The sequence below is a fragment of the Chrysochloris asiatica genome, unplaced genomic scaffold, assembly GCF_000296735.1.
Source record: "Chrysochloris asiatica unplaced genomic scaffold, ChrAsi1.0 scaffold00287, whole genome shotgun sequence".
NCBI lineage: Eukaryota > Metazoa > Chordata > Mammalia > Afrosoricida > Chrysochloridae > Chrysochloris > Chrysochloris asiatica.
The window spans coordinates 1,702,517-1,709,153 of NW_006408805.1; the positions used below are offsets into that span (position 1 = coordinate 1,702,517).

The 6,637-nt window shown below is 39.4% G+C and overlaps 1 pseudogene; it reads right to left on the reverse strand.

Moving 5' to 3' along the window:
- Positions 1-3,341: 3,341 nt before the first annotated feature.
- Positions 3,342-6,637, reverse strand: part of LOC102820735 — a 12,266-nt pseudogene continuing 8,970 nt past the window's right edge.

The following is a 6,637-nucleotide window of genomic DNA, read 5'->3' on the forward strand; positions in this document are numbered from 1 at the left end:
TAAAGGAAAGGCAAACCCATTGCCATCCAGTGGATTCTGACTCATAGTGGTCCAATAGGATAGAGTAGGACACCAGAGGGTTTCCAAAGCTGTACATCATTTCTTTTTCCTTTTAGAAAGTCGTACTTTTTCATTTAAGGAGCTCTAGTAGCATAGTCAGAAACCCTATATGAGGTTGCTATGGGTTAAAATCAACTCAACAGCACTTAACAACAGCAACAGTAGCATAGTGGTTATGAGTCGGGCTGCTAACCTCAAGGTTAGCAGTTCAAAACTACCAGTTGTTCCATGGACAAAAGATGAGGCTTTCTTCTTCTATAAAGATTTACAGCCACAGGGTCGCTATGAGTCAGAACTGACTCCATGGCACATAACCACCACTACAACCACTTCTTTATTTACTGGCAGAAACAACCACAAGGTGTTACAATGCATTTGCAATCATCAGAGAAGCAGCATATTAAATAAACCATAAATTATGGAAATTCGATCAATAGTTATTAGAATTAGATTTTTTAAAAATCTATACCCTTATTGATGTGACTAATAAAGTTATTTCTAAAATGAACAGTCTTATACTGTCTACTTTTAATAAACGTCAGTCAATGATAAATTTTTCATTTTTCTGTGCCCTAAAAAACCTTTGGCTAACCCCAAATAACAAAGATAATCTATATTTTCCTCTAAAAAACTTGGCATTTTAGCTACATTTAGGTCTATTATTCACCTAAATTCATTTTTGTGCATGGTATGAAGGGTCATTATTTTCCATACTCAATTATTCTCATTCCATTTGCTCAAAACATTTTCTTTCCATGTTGGATTGCTCTGCCACCATTGTTGAAAATTAAATGACTGCACAAATATAGATCTACTGCTGGGCTCTATCTTCTAGTCCATTAAGGCTCTTTCTTCTAGTCCATTGAGTTCTTTGTCAATCTTTATGCCACATGATCTTGATTACTGGTGTGGCACTGTATAAGATAAACACTGGACTTCAAGGTCAGTTTGGACTGCAAGTTCGGTGGTTCAAATCTACCAGCTGCTCCCCAGAAACCATATACAGAGTCACTATGAGTTGAAACCAACTTGACAGCACAAAACAGCAACAACACTTACTCTTAAGGAACATTTACTTTTTGAATTGCTTTACAAAATGGAAGCCTCTATAAAAGAGGGCATATTAGTGAAGCTGAAATAAATTAAGGGGAGGAAGTACAGCCAGAGTGCTCCTTGGAAGCCAGGATGGCCAGACTTTGTCTCTCATACTTCAGACATATTGTCAGAAGGGACCAGTCCATGGAGAAGACTATCATGTTTGGTAAAGTGGAGGATTGGAGAAAAAAGGAAGACCCACAACTAAATGGATTACCACAGTGGCAACAATAATGGACTCAAACGTAGCAATGATTGTGAAGTTGACTCAAGACCTGGCAGGGTTTCGTTGTGGTGTGCAGAGGGTCTCTATGAGTCGGTACTGACTCCATGGCATCTAAAAACAACAAGAAGTACCTTAAATAATCCTTGTTGCTGTTGTTGTTAACTGCTGTCAAGTCGGTTCTGACCCACAGCAACCCCATATAGGGTTTCCGAGGAGCAGCTGGTGAGCTTGAACCACCGACCTTGAGGTTCAAACTGACTTTGTAGTACAGTGCATTAACCCGTAGAGCCACACCAGGACTCCAAGTAATCCTTAAGGAACCACTGTATCATGGTTTGGAAAACACTCCATAATTACTATTGTATACAGAGCAAAATAAAATTTCTCCAAATAGCTGAAAACCAAAAAGTTCTTCATTAACATCAGTTGAAAGTATGTAAACAGCAAAAGCATTTCATTACTTTTTCTACTCAGTTTCCTAACAGGTTTTTTCATATTACTTCTAAGTCACTCCATACCACCATAATGTAGTAAGTCTTAAAGCAACCCTTAAAAATTCAGGTTTAAGCTTTGCCATAAAAAAACGTTAAAAAGTCATGTATTAACTTTGGAAATATTCTTGTTAAAGAAAAAATAATGGATACTTTTCTTTATGAAAAAACTTTTATAACATTTCCTTTAAAGTTTGACTAGGAAAAGAAGATTGTTGTTAGTTGCTGTCAAGTCCGTACTGACTCATAGAGGCCTTATGCACAACAGAACGGAACACTGCCCAATCCTGCGCCAACCTCACAATCATTGCTAAGCTTGAGCCTATTGCTGCTGCTACTATGCCAATCCATCTCATTAGGCTTCTTCCTTCTTTTCACTGACCCTCCACTTTACCAAGCATGCTGTCCCTCCTGATAGTATGTCTGAAGTATGAGAGACAAAGTATGATCATCCTGGCTTCTAAGGAGCGTTATGGTTGTACTTCTACCAACACACGTGGTGGAGCAAGGATACAATATTGTTTCATTTGAAAAACAAAAAATCACACATAGCAATTTCCAAAACCTGTAATAAAATCCATTGTGGGAAACCTGTATATGTTTCTTGGGAACTGTTGGGCTGTACTAATTTTGTTCAAACTGAGACAGAATGATTCCTTCGTCTTTTATCAAACCTTTAAATAATATTTTTATTAAAGCACAGTTAAACAGCTTGCAAAATAATGTGAAACTGAGAGTAACACTAAATATCTTCACAGTTTGTTCTTAATCTGAAATTTTGCTTAGAAGCAAGAATAGTTACATATTCCTAAAGCAATCCCAGAACAAATAAGTAAATAACTCCAAACCTTTTAAGAAAGTTTGCTAAAACAAAACCAGGATGTCCATTGCCTTTTCTATTGGCAGCATGAAAGTCACTAGAAATTGTCCTTTTCAAATGAGTTGCTTTAAAACCAGACTTTTTCAAATAATTAGTATAGAAAATAAACAAAAATCAGCTTGAAAAACCCCATTAACATTTAAATATCAGAGATAGAGATAAGTTTCCCCCAATGAATAATGAGAGATCCAGTTTCTGACACTTGCACATTTTCAGAATTTAACTGAATTAAATGATCAAAAGATTAATTAGAACAATCACAGGTAGAGAACATCATCTGTGCCTTTTCTAAGGCATTACAACAAATATATATCCAAAGAACCAACAGGATGCAATTATCAGACACAATGTCAAACAATGGAATTTGAGCAAGCAACTCTTAACAGCACTTTTATCTTAAATGCACTCTATGCACATGATGCAAGTAGGGAAGAAGTTTATGAATCTATGCACTGAAGATAAGGCAGACTGGTGCTGTTGACAAACATGCATTGTGCCACTTTGGATGTTGCTTAAAGTTTGTAATAGTTTCCATGAAAATAAGTGCAGAAGCAGAAATATGTATACATCCCAAAGCACTCGCTTCGTTTCATTTCTTGAGGGTTGTTTTTGCATTCTGCTTTTCTTTTGCATTTTCTACTAGTGGTATTAACTGCTGGTGCTTGGCTAAAGTCTTTAACAATTCCGTAATGAAATGTAGATAATTATGCTTCCTTCTAATATTTTCAATCTTGTATCTTTTTTTTATTTTAGTGTACTTCTTCAATAAGCATCTGATTTTTTATAGCCTCTTACTGAATAGCAGTTAACATATTATTACCCTGATCTGTATCCCTGGGTTCCTCCTCTGCACGTTGTCTCTGTCACTCTGCTTATCTTTTGTTCGTATATCATTTTTCTCTGTCAGACACAATGACCATTAAGTTAAATGGACTTTCACCTTCACTGCTAGCCGTCACTGTACTTTTGTATCCTTTTTTTCTATAACTGGTCTCATTGTGTTTATCCAGTCATCTTGATTGCATGCCCTTAAATCAATTGGTCCTTCTCTTAATCCACATAATTCATACAGTTTTCCATTAACAAGAACATAACTGATCAAGTGAAAAGTATCTTCTTTAGCTGATGTTTTTGCATCAAATTCAAACATTTCTGTCTGGCAAAACTGCTGTGGGGAAAAAAAAAAAAAAAAAAAACTGCTGTGGACTTACTGAATCACATCTGAATTGCTCAGTGCCAAACATTTCATAGCTGCATCAAAACGTGAAAATTCTTTAAATTCTGATAATGCCTTTCCTAAATGGACATCTTGATGGGTACAGTTTAATAACACACTTACTGTGGCTTCAGTGGCACAGCATTATTAATTACGTGCTTGGCAAAAAATATCATATCAAGTCTAGCGTTAAGAACCACAGAGCCAACTCTTGAAAAGAAAATGTACCCACACTCTAAACCATAAAGGAAACTCAAACCTGTTGCCTTCCAGGGACTCTAACTCATAGTGGTCCAGTAGGATAGAGTAGAATAACCCCAAAGCTGTAAATCTTTTTTATTTTTTTTTATTGTGAATTGAGTAAAGGTTTACAGAATAGATCATCAGTCCCACTTCCAATAAATCAAACACTTTATGTCATTACAATGCTTGCAATCCCTTCCATGTACCATCAGTTAACAGTATTTACCTCTATTCACTTTCACTCTAGCATTCCTCTCTGTCTCCCCAAGGTGTGAATCTACAGAAGCAACCTGCCACATCTTTTTCACACAGAGCAGCTGCTGTGTTTGAATTGCCAACCTTTCAGTTAGTAGCCAAACACTTTAACCATGATACCACCAGAGCTTCTTTCACACCCTCCATACCCTCTATAATGGGGTCCTGCCGTCCTGGGGTGGCACTGTAGTTTAATGTGCTAGACTGTAAGGTCGGTGGTTCAAGTTCACCAGTCGCTCCTAGGAAACCCTATACAGGGTTGCTATGAGTCAGAACCAACTTGACAGCACTTAACAAAACAACAACAACATAATGGGGTCCTGATGTGGTACTGGAGGATAAGCACTAGCCTGCTAACTGCAAGGCTCATGGTTCAAACCCACCAGCTGCTCCATGGAAACCATATGCAGATTCACTGTTGAGTCAGAACCAACTCCATGGGACTTAACAACAAAAAACATCAAAAGAATGGCTATAAAGGAGCCCTGGTAAACTAGTGGATTATGAGTTGGGCCTAACTGCAAGGTCAGTAGTTCAACTCTACCAGTCACTCTGCAGAAGAAAGATGAGGCTTTCTGCTCCTGGTAAGATTTACTACAGTCTCTGAAACCTATACAGTGTCACTATGAGCTGAACCCACTGATGACATACACCTTTCTCCCCCTCCCCCTGCCTCCCCTCCCGCTCCCTCTCCCCCATCTCTCTCCTTTCCCCCTCTTCCCTTCTTCCCTCTTACTCCTCCCAGGAGTGGGCGACTCGCCCACCTCGCCTTTGCTGGCCAGATTCCATTTCTTGTTCTGTTTATTTCATTTTCTCTCAGCTGTGGGGAGCTGGGTTAGCCACAGCTCACCCAGAGCAGCCGCTCTGACCACAGCCTGGAGTTTCCCACCCACCCACCCAGGCTCTGAGAGCTTTCAGCCCCTTCCCCTCCTGAATCCTTTACCTTTCCCCCAGGCATCCTCATTTGCTGTATCCAATAAAGATGGAGTCCTGGTGTGACTCCACTGGATAGGCACTGGAGTGCTAACCTCAAGGTCTGAGGTTCAAATCCACCAGCTACTTCACGGTGGACTTAGTCAGAACCAACTTATTGACATTTAAAGACAACACAATAAAGAAGGTGCACCCCTAGACCTTGTATTCCCCAGGGGGGTTTTGTTTCTGTTTTTCTTTTTAATAACATTTATTACCCATTTGACAAGCACTTATTAAGCACTTTCTATGTTTCAGGCTTCTGCTAAGCATGGGGTGTAATCATGAGCAAGGCAGAGGAAGTGTCTCTGCTCCCTGGAGCTGTTTTTGATCATGACACTCCAAACCACACCCAGGACAACATGGAATGAAATAAGACAACAATTTCTTGGTTCCTATTCCCTAGATAAACAACAATTGGCTAGATGGGGCATTGATAGTTCAGTGGTAGAATCCTTGCTTTCCATGTGGGAGACCTGGGTTTGATTCCTGACCACGGCACCTCCTGCACAGTTACCACCTGGCTGTCAGTTGAGGCTTGATACTGAACAAGGAGCCCTAGTGGCATACAGAGTTAAGTGTTCGGCTGTTAACTGAATGAGTTGTGGTTAGAACCCACTGAACCACTCCACAGGAGAAAGAACTGGTGATCTACTTCCATAAAGATTACAGAGAAGAAACCCATAAGGGGCAATTCTAACATCGGGTTGCTGTAAGTCAAAATCAACTCACTGGCACCCAACAATAACAACAATGCTGAACTGGTTTAGGCAGAGTTTCCAGACTAAGATGAACTAAGAAGAAAGACCAGGTGAGCTACTTCTTAAAATCATCCAGTGACAATTTATGTAACCCAATGGTCCATTCTCAACTCATCATAAGGAATGCAAAGGCCTGGGCAGGTTTCCTTTCAATGTTCATGAGTTGGGGCCAGCTCGGTGACAGCTGAAAACAGTACAGTTTGTATACCTCCATACAAGTTTTCCATTTTGTTCTTAGGTATTGTTGGGTCTGTTTCATATATATATATATTATTGTTGTAATGTGCCTTGGAGTCAGTTCCGACTCATAGCAACCCTGTACAGGATAAATCTTTATGGGAGCAGAAAGCCTCATCTTTCTCCCATGGAACAGCTTGTAGTTTCAAACTGCTGGTCTTGCGGTTCACAGCCCAATTTGTAACCGCTACACTACAAGAG